Source organism: Phyllobates terribilis, unplaced genomic scaffold (genome assembly GCF_046119375.1).
Source record: "Phyllobates terribilis strain yellow unplaced genomic scaffold, ASM4611937v1 Scaffold_3__8_contigs__length_932513732, whole genome shotgun sequence".
NCBI lineage: Eukaryota > Metazoa > Chordata > Amphibia > Anura > Dendrobatidae > Phyllobates > Phyllobates terribilis.
In genome coordinates this window covers 372573007-372592036 of record NW_027362763.1, presented here as the reverse complement: position 1 = coordinate 372592036, position 19030 = coordinate 372573007, and the positions used below count along the sequence as shown (strand labels likewise).

The following is a 19030-nucleotide window of genomic DNA, read 5'->3' as shown; positions in this document are numbered from 1 at the left end:
CATGGGATGTACCACCCCCCTCCCACTCCAGCCAGGAACAGGCTCGGTTGTACCTGCACATTTCTAAGTGGGAGTACCGTCGGCCTGCTCCTCTGGAATGGGATGTATGTAGTGCATGCAGTCTATCTGAGCTCAGTTCCACACTCCTTCCTTACCCGGGAGTGGAATATCACACCTCTGGGTTGAGGTGCAATACCCCTGTAGCAGCCGAATCCTCAGGGTGCTACATTCCCCCCTGGTAAATCACAGCACGTCCTCGGGCTGTAAGACAAAACACCAAAACATACAAAATCTTTATATGAACATATAAAACATATAAACATTATATATAACTTTTCATATAAAACATTCTCGTAGACTTCTCTGGTCTCTGGTTCCTCCTCCGGACACTGTGCAACGTGTGTCCGGGAAAAGTGCGACAGTCTTTCTAGAAAAATGGTTTCTCCTATAAAACCGGTAGGGGGCGCCTTAGAAAGCGCAACTATGTACAGGGGAATTTGGCCGTTCTCAGTCCCCGGCCAAGTAAAGGGAAAGGGATGGCTGCTCACAGTCCTCAGCCTGGTTTGGGTAGGGGACACACGGGTTAAACTGTTCACTGGTCCCAACGGGGACTAAACTTTAAAGCAGCCACGGTTACTTGGGTACCCCGACAGGTAACTATATACAGTCCTTTGTACTATCTCAGTCATAGTACCTTCTAGCCTTGAACCCGTTCGGGTCTTCTGGCTCCTCCTCCCTACACCGCAACTCCTCCTCTGTCAGGCGATGCACGTGGAGGGCGTAAGGTCCCTTGGCACACTTGTGCCGGGTGAACGTTACCTCGTCACCGACGTAGAGGTCACGGCCTTTGTGACCCTCTGGCAGGTGGGACTCGACGTCCCGTCGGGTAACGAAGACGTCACCCATGGTGTTCCGGTCCTTTATGAAGCCCCACCCATGCTGCGCATTAAACTTTATTACCGTCCCGATGGTACGGGGACGATTTGCTGCACAGGGGTCCCTTCTGATCCGACTCTTTTGCTCCGCGCTGCGGGTCTGGGCCCATTGCTCTCTGACCCGCCTCTCCTCCCGTTCTCTCTTAAACTCTGCCAGCTGTTGACGGCAACACTCTGTGCGTTCAGCTGCAGCTGCCCGAGTCTCTCCGGTGAACCCCATCAAATCTTCTCCCGTGGGGTCCCACACGAATTGGGCTTCTTCTAGTGGAGGCGAGACCCGAGTCACGGGCTTTGGAGCCGGGATCAGGGGCTCACACAGGGGACCTAACTTCTTTTGTCGCTCCAGTTCCAAGAATTCTTCGGGCCAGATGAAAGGCCGCCCGTCCGGCCACGCTAGCTGGCTGAAGGGGTCCTCTCCCAGATATGGCACCCTAGGCATTGCGGGCGCGGGCGCGGTGGTGGTGGCGCCCGGGTTGCCCAGGCCTTGCGGCCAGGCCTGGGGCACCTGGAAGGTGAAGGGCACCGTTAGGACGGCGGCGCCCTGGGCTACCTGGCCTTGCGGCCAGGCCGGAGGCTCCGCGGAGGTAGGGGGCGCTGTTGGTGGTGCGGCGCCCGGGGGTACTAGGCCTTGCGACCAGGCTGGTGGTAATTCCTGCTTTGTCACGCTCCGGGTCGGGGCGCGTGACGTCACAGGGGTCGCTGCGGCGGCTTCCGGTCGGGGCCTAGTCCATGGCGGTGACCTGGCGGCTACGGGCACAGCAGGGGGACTTTCGGGCTCTGCGACGGGGAGCTGGGGCAGGTGGGCGGTTTCTCGGCTTGGGGTATAAGCGTCCCCTTTACCTGCCTCCATGCGTTCGGCTCCCTCCTCGGCGCCGTCTCCGGCCTTGGGTCCTCCCGCGCCATCCTCAGAGGCGGTCTGCTTCCTCTTCCAGGGTAGCGTGCTCCGTTGACTGGTCTCAGCTTGCTGGGTCATCTCCCGGCTCCACTCCGCCAGTATCTCACGCTGTACCCGGGCCATCCTCCTTGCGAGGCCCTCCAGGGCAGTTTGTGCACACTCCCGGTCTCGGGGGAGCTGCGCTAAGATCTCTGCTAGACCTAGCGGGGTTGTGGACTCCAGCAGGCTCCTGACCATCGGGTCGGTGCTGCTCTGCTCTCCTCTTTCTTCCTTTTGCAGGCTCCTGGCCAGCGGGCCGGTGCTGCGCTGCTGCCGCTCCATTCCCGGGTCTATTCTTCCTCTCCTCGACTCCGGGTGCTCTCGCTCTGGACACCTCGCCTCCGGGTGCGCTCGTTCTAGACTGCTCCAAGCGACACCCATCTTTTCTCTTTTCTTTCGTCTCCTCCCACTTCGAGGGCGGTCCCGGGGCAACTCTGTGACTGTCAGCTCCAGGGGGAGTTCTTTCACGCTGACAGACACCTCCAGCATCACAGTCTCTGTTGGTGGGGGCGGTTTCCACTTTTGGCGCCATTTTCTGTCCTGGCCCACGATGGGAGGTGGCCTCCTGCCCTCCTTTGGCACGCCCATAATGGCGTCCGCTGCTCTTCCAAGGCGGGAAATCTGCGGTTTTGGCGGGAATCGCTTCCCAGTGGCGGGAAACTCTGCAGATGGCGGGAACAAGCTGGAAATGGCGGACAATCGGCGGGAAACGACTGGTGATGGAGTCCGATGGCGTGGACCCTCCGGAACCGGCGGGAGACTTCTTTCTGAGGTAAACTTGCACTTTTCTTCAGGCACGCAGTACCCGGGTGTTGCGGGCACGTAATCCTGCCGACTACGCCAAAGTTGACGCGCCCCCTGGGTCATATTCCTTTTTGAGGGGAATACCCGGCACCGGATCAGATGGGGGGTTGTAGTCTCCGAGCGGCTGTGACCCGGTCCCGTGCCCAGGGCGTCAAGCTATGTGTTATGTGGCAGTCCTTACTGATGTTATAAGAGTTCTTTTGTGTCGACTACGCCACCCGTTGTAATGCGGTCACTGTGGCCGCCGCTGCAGCAGGGTCCGCTGAGGCTGATGGTGGATGTGCAGCTTGGTGGGATAACCCCCAACGGGAGGGGTATAGCCTCAGAGGGGACAGGCGCAGAGGATGGGGGTTGTGGTGGTGCGGTGCAGCCGGCAATGAAGACAGACTCGGGTTGTGCAGTTAAGGGAGTTTACTTACTGCTGATGTTTCGGTCACTCCAGCTGTTAGTGACCACCCGAGCCGTGCTGCGTCCACCAGGTCCTGGATCCGGCCAACCCCCAAACAAGTCCGGAGCGTGGCCCTGAGCTCTCCCTCTGTCCTTTCTTCAGCCGTCCCCACCAGTGATCCACCTAGGTCCAGCTCCCTCGGGCCTTCTGTTGGGCAACCCTTGGCCTTAGGTTCCCTGACCCTCCATGTGGTATGCCTTCAGGGTGGATGTAGTGGGTGGCCGTGGCAGATGCTGCCCACAGCCTCCGGTCTCTGGCTAGGGATGTTTTTGCCCCCACCAGCTTGGGTTCCGGTACCCTTGTGCTGACTCCTCACCCGGTGCTCTAATTTGGGTTCTTGGGTCCCTTCTGTCTTCCCCCTCTGGGTCTTTCTCTGCTCCACTCTCTCTCTCTCCAGGGCTGCTGTTTCCTGCTCTCTGCATCCGACTTGTCCTCTGCAGCTGACTGACTCTCTGCGTCTGACCCTGATTCTAGTTGGTGCCCACCTTATATATCCCTCTATGTGTGAGCTCAGGTGACCAGCACCCAATGAGCTCCTATCACTACCCAGACTGCTCCCCCTATCTGCCCCTACACTACATGGGATGTACCACCCCCCTCCCACTCCAGCCAGGAACAGGCTCGGTTGTACCTGCACATTTCTAAGTGGGAGTACCGTCGGCCTGCTCCTCTGGAATGGGATGTATGTAGTGCATGCAGTCTATCTGAGCTCAGTTCCACACTCCTTCCTTACCCGGGAGTGGAATATCACACCTCTGGGTTGAGGTGCAATACCCCTGTAGCAGCCGAATCCTCAGGGTGCTACAGTAGCATGGTTGCCATAAAAGTAGGGAGCCCAAACACATTTCTTGCACAGGGGCCCAAGCTGTCAATGTCCGCCCCTGGATTTATATATTAAAAAGTATACAGTATGCACTCCCCTATTGAAGTTTTGCAATTAGTAATAGCAACCTGGCAGGAACTTGCTCCAAGTCATCTGTCTCAAGTAGAGTTTCTTCGGGATACAACTCTTCCTAATGCATGCCTAAAATGAATTTCAGCAGCCAACTTGGAGAACACTTTAAAAGGGAATAGGTCAGCAAGTTTTTACCATGTAATCTGACAGCAGCGTGATGTAGAGACAGAGACCCTGATTCAAGCAATGAATCATTTAGTTTACTGGGTGCAGCAGTTGTGAAAAGTGTCAGTTTTCTCTGCTGCAGATGTAGCAGAGATAAGAATGCTGAGCTGTGTATAGTCCAGCCCACATCACTGATTGTCAGCTGTGTACACTGTATGATGAATGCTAATAAGTGGTGGGGCCGGGTTTGGACCAGGAGGCACCTAGTCCTTTAGTCTCCTGCTGCTAAAACACTGATTTTATTGAAACAGTATCACAGCCCAATAAGTGATAAATCACTGGAATCAGGCCCTCAGCCTCTACCCTATGATGCTCTCAGACTACATAGCAAAGACCTGCTGACAGATTCCCTTTAACTATACACAATAGATCTCAGTTATCAAAACTGTTTAAAAGAAAAGCTGTCTTTACTGCTCTTAGCAACTAGAGCACAATTTACATTTCTTAAACAGCTTTGGCAAAACGAAAGCTGCTGTGTGACTGGCTGCTCTGAGCAACAAGGGCAGTTTTTCTTTTAGAGAGTTTTTGTAAATCTGCCCCTTTTTTTTCTTTTTAATCTCTAAATTGATGACAGGGATGCATGGATGGATCACCCTCAGTGCTCCTGGCAGGAACGGTTATCAAATACACAAATCCACTACCGCTGCAGTGATTCTTGCCAGACCTGAAACACTGATGTCTTGTTTATCATTCACAGAACCACTACGACTAATCGCTGGCCGCATGGGTTCACATGCCATACATGCCAGTGTACATGGATGTGAAGTCTTTGCTATCTGGGACAATGGGGACCACTTAATCCCTTTTTAATACCATTCCATTAGCTCAATTTTGAAAAATGCTGCACAACCCCTTTGATAATGTGCACGCAGTTATGCATTATAAAACACTATACATGACAAAATAGAATGGTTAGTCAGATGTTTCCTTCCTCTGAGAATTAACTCAAACTTTGACTTCCTGTCCTAGCATATGGAAATAAAGAATACTTGTCAATAGCAGCCGTGCACAACATATTGTCAGGAAGAGACAGACTAAGACACATAACAGTGGTCTAAAACATGAGTTAATATAATATTGGAAATTATGTTATTTATTTTGCTTATGTATATAGCGTCATCATACTTCGCAGCACTTTGGAGCAGATTTATGAAAGAGATTTATAAACAAAAAAAAGTCAACCATGTAATATAGGGAAATGAATCATTCATTAATAAGCTGGAGGCACAGAGCTGCTTTCAGGATCTCTTTCTCTACAGAAACTAGCCTGGCCATGCGTTATCTGGGCAGACCACTGATTTCCAATGGCCCCAAGTAAAGCTTCCGTTCCCCTGTTATATAAGACAACAGTAAAACTGACACTTTCTGCTGTCAGCTAACAAGTGATTGCTGGAAGTCACGTTAGCTAGGGACTGAGATCCAGCCAAGTAATGTCAGGAAGAGATCACCATAAAATAGGATGCTAATGTAATTAAAAACAGGTTATTGTTTCCGAATATATTTCAATTTGCTATTGGGTTGGGTTTACTTTTAGGGTAAAGTAAAACCTAACAACAGGATTGAAGATTAAAAAAAACAACAAAGATGATTTTATAATCTCTTTAGCAACACACATCAAAGCGCTCTCTGACAGTTTCTGTGTCTGAACAGATCTTTGCATCCTATAAGCCTGCAAGCCCACTATGCGTTTTTCAAGCGTTTTTGCCGCAGAATTTCCACAGCGAAAACGCTTGGTAATACGAGCCCCATGGTCACCAATGATAATCCGCATGTGCTGTGCACATGCTGCAGAAATTTCCGCTGTGGATTATCATTGCGGAAAAATATGCAGCACGTCCATTAATTTTGCGGACACGCAGCGTAATTGCTGCCATTGACTTGCATTGAAAGGCATATTATCCGTGTCAGCAGGGCCAGCTCCAGGTTTTTGTGGGCCCTGGGCGAAGAGTCTCAGTTGGCTCCTTTAACACATACCACGATTCATGATGCACAGATACCGCAGAGAAATATATACATAGTACATTGCCGAAGATTTCATTTCTTACAATACATGAGTGATATCTATTGTAAATTCTACAATAGCTCAGAAACCGTCAAATCGTTCCAAACAGTATACTGGCCCCCATATAACACTCCATACAGGATACTGGCCCCATATAACACTCCATGCAGGCTGTTCCCCCCACATAATGCCTTATGCAGGCTGTTCCCCCCACATAATGCCCCACGCAGGCTGTTCCCCCCCCACATAATGCCCCATGCAGACTGTCCCCCCCCCATAATGCCCCACGCAGGCTGTTCCCCCCCACATAATGCTCCATGCAGGCTGTTCCCCCCACATAATGCCCCACGCAGGCTGTTCCCCCCCACATAATGCCCCATGCAGGCTGTTCCCCCCACAAAATGCCCCATGTAGGATGTCACCCCCCGTTATAATGCCCCATGCAGGATGTCACCCCACCCTCCCTTATAATGCCCCATGCAGGATGTCACACCCCCCCCACCCTTATAATGCCCCATGCAGGATGTTACCCCCCCTCCCTTATAATGCCCCATGCAGGATGTCACCCCCCCTCCCTTATAATGCCCCATGCAGGATGTCATCCCCCTCCCTTATAATGCCCCATGCAGGATGTCACGTCCCCCCTCCCTTATAATGCCTCATGCAGGCTGTCCCCCCCCCACATAATGCCCCATGCAGGCTGTTCCCCCCACATAATGCCCCATGTAGGATGTCACCCCCCCTTATAATGCCCCATGCAGGATGTCACCCCACCCTCCCTTATAATGCCCCATGCAGGATGTCACACCCCCATATAATGCCCCATGCAGGATGTCACATCCCCCCCACCCTTATAATGCCCCATGCAGGATGTTACCCCCCTCCCTTGTAATGCCCCATGCAGGATGTCACGTCCCCCCTCCCTTATAATGCCCCATGCAGGATGTCACCCCCCTCCCTTATAATGCCCCATGCAGGATGTCACACCCCCCCCTTCGCTTATAATGCCACATGCAGGATGTCACCCCACCTTTTAATGCCCCATGCAAGATGTCACCTCCCCCCTCACTTATAATGTGCCATGCAGGATGTCACACACCCCCCTCCCTTATAATGCCCCATGCAGGATGTCACACATCCCCCTCCCTTATAATGCCCCATGCAGGATGTCACCCCCCCTCCCATATGATGCCCCATGCAGGATGTCACCCCCCCTCATAATGTCCCATGCAGGATGTCACCCCCCCTTATAATGTCCCATGCAGGATGTCACCCCCCCTTATAATGCCCCATGCAGGATGTCACCTCCCCCTCCCATATAATGCCCCATGCAGGATGTCACCCCCCCTCCCATATAATGCCCCATGCAGGATGTCACCCCCCCTCATAATGTCCCATGCAGGATGTCACCCCTCCACATAATGCCCCATGCAGGATGTCACCCCCCCTCCCTTATAATGCCCCATGCAGGATGTCACCCCCTCCCTTATAATGTTCCATGCAGGATGTCACGTCCCCCCTCCCTTATAATGCCCCATGCAGGATGTTACCCCCCCTCCCTTATAATGCCCCATGCAGGATGTCACACCCGCCTTTGCTTATAATGCCTCATGCAGGATGTCACCCCACCTTTTAATGCCCCATGCAGGATGTCACCTCCCCCCTCCCTTATAATGTCCCATGCAGGATGTCACACACCCCCCTCCCTTATAATGCCCCATGCAGGATGTCACACAACCCCCTCCCTTATAATGCCCCATGCAGGATGTCACCCCCCTTATAATGCCCCATGCAGGATGTCAACTCCCCCTCCCTTATAATGCCCCATGCAGGATGTCACACATCCCCCTCCTTTATAATGCCCCATGTAGGATGTCACCCCCCCTCCCTTATAATGCCCCATGCAGGATGTGACATCCCCCCCTCCCTTATAATGCCCCATGCAGGATGTCACCCCCCCCCACATAATGCCCCATGCAGGATGTCACCCCCCCACATAATGCCCCATGCAGGATGACACCCCCCTCCCTTATAATGCCCCATGTAGGATGTCACCCCCCCTTATAATGCCCAATGCAGGATGTCACCTCCCGCCCTTATAATGCCCCATGCAGGATGTCACACACCCCCCTCGCTTATAATGCCCCATGCAGGATGTCACCCCCCCTTTTAATGTCCCATGCAGGATGTCACCCCCCCCTCACTTATAATGCCCCATGCAGGATGTCACACACCCCCCTCCCTTATAATGCCCCATGCAGGATGTCACCCCCCCTTATAATGCCCCATGCAGGATGTCACCCCCTCTCCCTTATAATGCCCCATGCAGGATGTCATCCCCCCTCCCTTATAATGTCCCATGCAGGATGTCACGTCCCCCCTCCCTTATAATGCCCCATGCAGGATGTCACCCCCCCTTCCCTTATAATGCCCCATGCAGGATGTCACACACCCCCCCTCGCTTATAATGCCCCATGCAGAAGTCACCGCGCCCTCTGACCTGAGACGTCACTGTGCAGCAGCCGCGGAAGAGACAGGACCTGCTGCGGAGGCACGGGGATGGGTAAGTATTGTTCCAGGGCCCTGAGCAAGCGGGGGGGGGGGGAAGCGGCCGCTGGCACCGCTGTCCTCCTCTCACGGGTCCAATAGTGCAGCATGGTGCACGACGACAAGTGGGCCCCCCCGCCTCCTCAGGGCCCCGGCACTTGCCCGGGTGCTGACGCCGGCCCTGCATGTCAGCACATTTGCACACACGGATAATATGCGTTTCTATGTGCGGATGGTACCTGGGTGTGGAGGACAGGAGACTCTCCTCCAGACCCAGGTACCATAGAACCTGTTAAAAAAAGAATTTAAAATAAAAAATAAATATTATACTTACCTTCCGATGGCCCCCGGTCTCCTCAGCGATGCGTCCGGTCTGTTGTATGGGTCGCGGTGGAGTGAGGACCTGCCATGACGTCATTTAGTCATGTGACAGGTCACGCGACCGCCGAAGTCACATGACTCAATGACGTCCTCGCAGGTCCTTTCACACCACCGTGAACCATACAACAGACCAGACGTAGCGGAGAAAATACCGGGGGACATCGGAAGGTGAGTATAATCTTTATTTTTTACCATTTTTATTCTTTTTTTTTTTTTTAACTATTACTTGGTCACACTATATAAATCCATGCCGGTTGCATGTATTTATATAGTGTGACCAAGTTGTCAAGCACTTTTCCAAGTGATGCTAAAATCGCTTGGAAAAGCGCTTGATAACCCGCATGCAGAAATGCATGCAAAAGCACTTGACAAACGCTTCTATCTGGCAGGAAAAACACATGTAAAATCCGCATGCATTTTTTACTGCCAGGGAGAAGCGGAAAAAATATGCAGCATTTCTGCATCATGGGCACTTAGCCTAAATCTGCCTTTTCCCTGGGGCAGCACATTACTTGCGGCCAGTTGGGCATCACTGCTCTCATATCATACAAAATGGCCACGTAATGATCATAAAAGATTTTCTGTTAACTTACAGCTTATTCTGAAAAGTTGCCTTAAGGAATAAAATTTCTGGCCATTATAGATGCCTTGCATCCTACACTTTTGCCAATTATCCCTTCTCTCTCTAATTTCCAGTTGTCTCTGAGCTATGGGGTGAAGACTACAGTACTGAGAAAAAGTTTTAGGCAAGTGTGGAAAAATGCTGCATAGTAATAGAATGCTTTCAAAATTTCTAAATGTTAATCATTTATTTTAATTAAACTGTTAGTTACTTGATAATAGATATGTGTTGATGGATTTACACTTCCAAGACTAGCTTGCACATATATATGCAGAATTTGGGGGCAGGGGGCATTGATCTTACTAACAGATTCCATTTAATGACCGTTTAAACCTACATATGAAAATGATGATCATTATCACCTGTTTGGTATAACTGGTTACTCATACATCTGACTATAATCCTACAAAATCCCTGACTTTGTTTGGTTTGACCACCTATTGCCTTCATAATGGCATCAATTCTTCTAGGTATAGTTGTACACAGACTTGAAACAGATTTTTCTTTCTCATCCACTTTGCATTTCATAATTGATAAATTAACTTTCTGTTCTTGAAAGCATTCTTACTTTGCAGCAATTCTCCCAACCTTGCCGAAAGCTTTTGCATGGTACAGTAGTTACTATGAGGCCTTACAGCATTATTGAGCAATGTAGCTGTGAATTCAGCACTGTGGTTAGACTAAACACTTGAAAGCAGCAATATTGAAACATTATCATTATTATTTGTGTCTCTGTGCTTCTCTCACAGACGATTCCTCCCTCTTCCTCCTCTCCCACCCCTCTCTAAAGACTTCAATAAGCAGCTGCAATCTGTTCCCTCAGTGATCTGGCAGCTCTTAAGCAAGATAGATTTTAACTGTTTTTCAGAGAGAATGTTGAATTCTGTAGACGGGAGAAGTGACTCCTGATTTATGCAAAGTGTGCTGAAATGACAGAAACCATTTAAAAGTACCAAAAGCCTTTGGGCCCCTAGAAGTAACTCTCGACCACACAGGAATACAAAACACATATTGTGATGGTTGTTGTTGGCAAAATTAGCAAAAATTCATGAGGCTGGCATCTACTGCCATGATTTTTTCCGGTCTTATTTTAGCCGAAGTTAAAGAAGTCTGTCTTAGGTAAAAATATGCTTTGCCTTGAAAATAAACCACATAAACCAGGCATAAGTGATCTATTCAAAGGCAGATACAGTCAGCAGAACTCCCATATATGACCAGCTTACTTTCCTAAAACTGACCATGAAATATTGTGAGCTGCTATTAAGGTGGTAGTTGGCGCATTATATATGTATACCCTCTATTCCTACAACTACTATGCCATAGCAAATTGCTGTATGTAGATATTTCCCAATTTTCTCTTCCACATTAGATATGGATTTTTTTTAGTAGATGCCCCCTCCCAGAGTGCACATTTATAATATGAAGGCGGCATGTCTTCAAGAGGTCTGTACTCAGAATTCTCCATAATATGTATGGTGCTGAAGGTTACACTATCAACATAAATATAAAAACTAGAGAATGTGTTCTGACAAGAACGTGCGAGGCGACGGCTCGCTAAGCAGAACAGACTGTATATCTATCTTCGTAAACATGCTTATCGAGTCTCAAATAATCGTTTCTTTTTACACTGCAAGTAAGAGTGGAAGTAGAGCAATGCTGGTATGTGGAAAATGCTGGTTTTGTTCAAGGCTGAAGCGCTTGTCATGTATGAGTATAGCCTGTTTTATGTTCCAGGAAAGGCAAACTGTTTGAATAAAAGTGAACAGATAACATGAGATAAGGTTAAACGATGAACAATTCATTATGAAGCCGACATTCTAAGACCTGATATTCGCTACAAGTCAAGATATGATGAAATCTAAATATCACAGGGCAAAGCGGCAAGCGCTTTTATAAATACACATCAAAAACTAGGTTCTCTCGCAGACTCGGAGCCCTGGGGGTTGATTATTTGATTATTTTTACTAGGCTGTCTGAAGTACAAGATTGCGGTTATGTATTATATAAATCTTTACATGATATACGTCGCAGTTTCTTGCTTCCACGCATTACAAACTAGTCTACCAAAAAATCATTTTATATAAAAATCATGAAAAATACTGACCAGGACTGATATGTAGATGATCTATTTTTAGGATAGGCTATGAATAGGAACTCCGTGGAGGTCCGACACCCCTTACCTGCTTCTGTGGTGGCGTCATGTAAACAGTGTATGGAGCTGAAACAGCACAGCATCTTACACTGTGCCGTGGCCGTTCATCAGTGTTATTCCAACAAATGGAGACTGAGATGCAGTAACCAGGAACGGCCTCTGGAAAGCATATGTTCAGGCTCCTTATATTATTTACATTAGGGCACAACTAAGGTTGTTAACAGGTGTCAGACCCCCACAAATTTTCCATTCTACGGATAGATCATCAATATGTTAATCCTGGACAACCCTTTTAAAAGTAAGCATATATTCTATACATTGTATATTTATTTATAGAGCCATCTTTTTTACATGCTGTGTAGTGAATCTGGTTAATTTTTAGACTATCTAATCTAAATTTATATTACTTATTAGTTGGCTTACTTTATACCAGAAATTAATGTTCAAATTCCAAAGGAATACTGGTGCAGTCACATTACAAGGCCACACCACTTTTTGAGAGGCAAATAATGATTGTGTATTTAGGCAAATATCTTCCCCATTATGTTTGCTCTTCACCATTGCAAAACTACATGTAAATGTGTCTTTGGCACCGACATTAACAAGATTGAGAAATCAGTCTGTTATTGAAATGTGGCAGTGCCAATAGGAGTTGCCAAGCTGCTGCCTATGGGTGTTAAATAGTCATGTTATGCAGCTACATCAACTTCTTCATGTGCCTTACGGCAATCTTACCAGTTCTGGGGCTACATGGCGAGTTTAGTTGAACCATAAACATTAGCAGTGAAACATTGCTTTAAACCACGGCTACATTGCAATGCAATGCAGGTAACTGAGGTTGCCTGCATGATAAGCAAGTTGCAAAAAGTCAGATCCAGTTAGACTTTTTGTGATCGGATTGTTGAGACTCTAGTGTGACCCTGTCTACCTGCATGTTGCGGTAAAAATCTTTGTGAAACATCGGCTGTAGAGAAAAACAGAACTGTTAATGGTGCATCAATGCACTCTGAGCACCACATTATGATGCAGGTAAATAGGGTCACATTGCAACTGAAACAATCAAGTTACAGAAAATGTGACCCCATTCACCTGCATTACGCTGCAATGCAGAAACGGCATAGAATGATTTTTGGCAGCGCGACCTCTGTCACAGCCGAAATCTCTATGTAGCCCCAGCCTTAATCAGCAAGGAGGCTCAAATCTGCAAGACATATTAGAGTATGGTCAGGCACAGTCAAATACTGCATGTGGATGTCTGCATGCCGTTTTTACATGAACAGCCATGCTTTTACTGTACATTTTTTGACTGCACGACTCAAATTTAATAGTGTGACAGAGTCACTGGTATGATTTGAGGTGAGGTATGTGTCACACAGGTTGCTAGTTTGTGTGAACTGAAACCAATAAACTGTCCGCCAGCATGTTATATGATGGAGGGTTAACTCACTTAAATGGCGTGGTTTTAGGGGAATAACCTAGAGATGGGAGGGATGTCATTCCCCATACCTCCACCTCAGGGTGTGGCTGAGCAACCTTTAAATGTTCGGTCCTGTTTTTTTTCTCTATGTTGTGTTTGGAGAGGCTAGGTTTCCAGACTGGACAGCCATAGCTCAGGAGGGAGCTGAAGGCTGGACATAACCTGTGGGGGAGAACCGAACACACATATATGGACTCTGCTACAGTTTATCTTTTGTTTTGCCAAGTAAGGCTGTGTTTATTTTGCTGGAGTGCAGAGCTTCATGCTGTTAATAAAGCCTGCAAAGAAAACCGGGGTTTCTGAGTCTACTTCCGGAAGTGGCCGAGCGAGTCATCCTACCACAATAGGTACATTTGATCAATGTGGAACACTAGTAATAATTACCCAGCTAAATAACAACCAGTCAAAACAAAGCTTTGTTTATGTATATTTATGCGAAAAAAGTATGTAATCAATTGCCATCAGTATTTGACCATGTCACAAGTGGACCATCTGGTCTTACCCTTATATAAAGTCAATAAGGGACATCAATCCTGTACCTGATGGTATAATGTATTTGTACAATGAAAATGTGTCATTTACATTTCATGAAGACTTAAAAGAAAAAACACATGTTGAAAGTAAAAGCGACCTAAGTATACTGTTGAAAATAGAAATAAAACCAATCCATACTTACAATATACATAAAGTGTCCTCCAATAAAAACACAAGGGACCATGGCAGACAAGAGCTTCTACGCTGGCAGTGTACATATTGTATCTCATACACCACAGCAGACTTATCTTCTAGACTAGCTGTCAGTGCGCTCTTCAGATGACAGAGGCTCCCATACAAACAAACCATGAGCAATATAAATCTTCACTACATAATCCCTTCATGTGTTCCCAGGGGAATCCAAGCCGTCTGGTTTCTTTCTCAACAGTGGGCAAACGAAACCTCAAAAACACTAGTTTAAGTGGCCCAGAAATAGGACTCTTTACAAAGTGTTTCAAGTCTTCCACAAGGGCCGGCACTACCACATATTATAGTGCTGACTTTAAAGGAAAAATAGGATGAGCAGGAGCAGAGGGAGCAGAGTACATGACCGGCTCTAACAATGGAGTGGATATGTCTAATACCAAAAGCCAAACAAACTAGAGCTCTATCTGTCTGATATATTCATATGTGTGTTGTAATGTCTGACTGACAACTGGGAAGATTGGTAAGTTAACAGTTTGCTCCTTCTAAGACACGTACTGCTACAACCCCTGGCAAAAATTATGGAATCACCGGGCTCGGAGGATGTTCATTCAGTTGTTTAATGTTGTTGAAAAAAAGCAGATCACAGACACGGCACAAAACTAAAGTAATTTCAAATGGCAACTTTATGGCTTTAAGAAACACTAAAAGAAATCAAGGAAAAAAATGTGGTACTCAGTAAGGGTCATTTTTTTCAGACCAAGCAGAGGGGAAAAATGATGAAATCACTCAATTCTGAGGAAAAAATTACGGAATCACCCTGTAAATTTTCATTTCCAAAATGGACCCCTGCATCAAATTAGATCTGCTTGTTAGTCTGCATCTAAGAAGGAGTGATCACACCTTGGAGAGCTGTTGCACCAAGTGGACTGACATGAATCATGGCTCCAACACGAGAGATTGAAACAAAGGAGAGGATTATCAAACTCTTAAAAGAAGGTAAATCATCACGCAATGTTGCAAAAGATGTTGGTTGTTCACAGTCAGCTGTGTCTAAAATCTGGACCAAATACAAACAACATGGGAAGGTTATTAAAAGAAAACATACTGGTAGACCAAGGAAGACATCAAAGAGTCAAGACCGGAAACTTAAAGCAATATGTCTCCAAAACAGGAAATGCACAACAAAACAAATGAGGAACGAATGGGAGGAAACTTGAGTCCATGCCTGTGACCAAACTGTAAGAAACCGCCTAAAGGAAATTGGATTTACATACAGAAAAGCTAAACAAAAGCCATCATTAACACCTAAACAGAAAAAAACAAGGTTACAATGGGCTAAGGAAAAGCATTCGTGGACTGTGGATGACTGGATGAAAGTCATATTCAGTGATGAATCGCGAATCTGCATTGGGCAAGGTGATGATGCTGTAACTTTTGTTTGGTGCCGTTCCAATGAGATTTATAAAGATGACTGCATGAAGAGAACATGCAAATTTCCACAGTCATTGATGATATGGGGCTGCATGTCAGGTAAAGGCATTGGGGAGATGGCTGTCATTACATCTTCAATAAATGCCCAAGTTTACATTGATATTTTGGACAGTTTTCTTATCCCATAAATTGAAAGGATGTTTGGGGATGATGACATCATTTTTCAAGATGATAATGCATCCTGCCATAGAGCAAAAACTGTGAAAACATTCCTTGAAAGAAGACACATAAGGTGAAAGTCATGGCCTGCAAATAGTCCGGATCTCAATACCAAGAGTGTGCAAAGCAGTCATCAAAGCAAAAGGTGGCTACTTTGAAGAACCTAGAATATAAGACATATTTTCAGTTGTTTCTCACTTTTTTGGTAATTATATAATTCCACATGTGTTAATTCATAGTTTTGATGCCTTCAGTGTGAATACAATTTTCAAAGTCATGAAAATAGAGAAAAATCTTTAAATGAGAAGGTGTGTCCAAACTTTTGGTCTGTACTGTATAGATAGATAGCAGAAAATCTGGGTGTGGTGGACTGTTGAATACAAAACCACATTTTTCTCCTGATTTGAGTGAAATTTTGCACGGTCTCTCTTCAACATCAAACATAAAAAAAAATACTGCAAACATTAAAACTTAAAATTTCCTCCCCTTCATGAGATTTGGTCGCCCAAATTTAGGCTGTGTAGAAATAAAGGAGAAAACGGGTGTATGTTGACCACAGTTTTTGCCCAAAGGGTTTTAAAGAATTAAAGTGACAGTGCCCAAAGAGTCGCTCTTAAAGGGGCAGCAACCATATAGTCGCTAGGGTGGGACAACCTGATAAGTGGCTCTAAAGTCTGTAATTATAGCAATGGCTGGTGCCTCATTTATGAGAATTGCCTCACAGTAAGATTGTTCTGGTTTCCTATAGCAACCAGAAAGCAGCTTTCAGCATTGAAGCTGCTGAGGTAAAGTGAAAGCTGAGCTCTGATTGGTTGCTATGGACAATCAGAAGTCTGACTGTGGCCTTTTTCGGCTTTATATATATATGGTGTAAGGTTTAGTACTCACTAAGCCGCATTAGAGGTAGACACAGGATACTGTTTCTTTAAAAATGTCCAAGGCAGGTTTATTATGCCTGCATAGACCGCAGGTTTAGAAGTAAACAAAAGACAGCCTTGTCCGGCACAGTGTAATAAAACAGAAAATAAACAGTCCATACAATATGGCGGGTTAGCCCGCTCACGGTCAGTGTCCTTTAGCACAAACTCTCTGGAGGTCTCCACACCTCCAGCCACAGACACTGAATGAGACACTCGGTCTCCATTTTATACACACGTCCTGGGGTGGGGATATGTGAGCAGCCAATCCCACCCGTCTCTTATGAATGCTCGTAAAAACCGTCCCTGATATGCCCAATTAACCCTCTCAGCACTGTGTGCGCTGGAGCATGCTTTCCCGGTTTTACATCACTGAAGCTACCAACCTCAGCGATACATATCTCCCCTCAAGGACATGTCCGGCAGCCATCTTTCAATAGATTAACCTATTAGATCTCTGATCAGTATGAGGTGATTACTAAGTGTCATAATACTAAGGGCAGTTTTTAAAATGCCGTCCAAAAAACGACAACATATTGGGCAAGTTATTCCAGAACCTAAGAAAGCAAAACTGTCTCAAACAGATGAGACAAGAGAACAACGAGAGTCCTGGCTTGAAAGGAAACGAATGAGACAGGCTGAATCAAATACAGCTGAAACATCTGAACAACGGGAACGTCGTCTTCAGGAGAATCGGATGAGACAGGCTGAATTAAGGGATGCGTAAACATCTGAACCAGAGGATGAGCGTAGTCAAAATGATCGCATACAACATACAGTGGCTTGCAAAAGGATTCACTCCCCTTAGCATTTTTCGTGCTTTACTGCCTTACAACTTGGAATTTCACGTTGTTTTTTTTAGGGTTTACATCAGTTCATGTAAAGAACATGCCTACAACTATGAACATTTGGTTTTCTTTTTCTTGTGAAGCAAACAACAAATAGGACAAAATACCTGAAAACTTCAGTGTGCATAATTATTCATCCCCCTAAAGTCAGTACTTTTTAGATCCTCCTTTTGTGGCAATTACAGGTGCAAGTTGCTTTGGATAAGTCTCAATGAGCTTTCCACATCTTGTCACTGGGATTTTTGCCAATTCCTCAAGGCAAAAAGGTTCCAGCTCGTTCAAGTTAGATGGTTTACTCTGGTGTACAGGAATCTTCAAGTCTGACCACAGATTCTCAATTGGATTAAGGTTTGGGCTTTGACTAGGCCACTCCAGAACATTTACACGTTTCCCCTTAAACCACTTGAGTGTTGCTTTAGCAGTGTGCTTTGATTCATCACTAACAGACTGAAACAAGTATTGCTCAAGAATATGCATGTATTTTACACCATCCATCTTCCCCTCGACTCGGACCATATTCCCGGTCCCTGCTGCCGAAAAACATTGCCACAGCATGATGCTGCCACCACCATGTTTAATTGTGAGGATGGTGTTCTTGGGGTGATAAGCTGTGTAGGTTTGTCGCCAAACATAGCGTTTACCTTGACGACCAAAGAGTTCAATTTTGGTCTCATCTTACCACAGCACCTTCCTCCATTCATTTGTGGAGTCTCTCACGTCTTTTGGCAAACTCAAAATGAGCTTAACAATTTTTGTGTATAAGTATTTTTGTGTACGGTTTATTGGGGTTGTCTGGACAGATACTCTAGTCTCTGCTTGGGAACTCTGCAGCTCCTTCAGGGTTACCTTTGGTCTCTGTGCTGCCTACCTGATTAGTGCCCTGATTGCCCGGGCTGAGAGTTTTGGTGGGCGGCCCTCTCTTGGCAGGTTTGTTGTGGTATCATGTTCTTTCCATTTGATGATAATGGATTTGATGGTGCTCTGGGGGATCATCAGAGATTGGGATTTTTTTTTTTTTATAACACAACCCTGACTTGTACTTCTCAAAAACTTTGTCCCTGACTTGTTTGGAGATCCACTTGGTGTTCATGATGCTGTTTAGTGAGTGATGTCTCTTGCTTAATGGTGTTGCAGCCTCTGTGGCCTTTCAGAAAAGGTGTGTATATACTGAAAGACCATGTGACACTTAGATTGCATACAGATGGACTTCCTTTCACTAAGCATGTGAATTATGAAGGTAATTGCTTGCACCAGAAATTTTTAGGGGCTTCATAGCAAAAGGAGTGAATATATATGCGCATGCCAATTTTTAGTTATTTGATACTATGCTTATGGTTTATGCTTATATTTTTCTAACTTCACTTCACCAAGTTAGACTAGTGCGGATGCATCACACATAAATCGGATTACAAAAATATTTAAACACCGGTTGTAATGTAACAAAATAGGTAAAAATCCAAGGGGAAGAATACTTTCGCAAGGTACTGTATGCAAATTATGCAAAGATGTGGC

The 19030-nt window shown here is 46.4% G+C and overlaps 1 protein-coding gene across 1 annotated transcript in view; it reads right to left on the bottom strand.

Annotated features, from left to right (window-relative positions):
* MCPH1 (microcephalin 1) overlaps positions 1 to 19030 on the bottom strand; it is a 373975-nt gene that overhangs the window by 142846 nt on the left and 212099 nt on the right. The window lies entirely within an intron of this gene.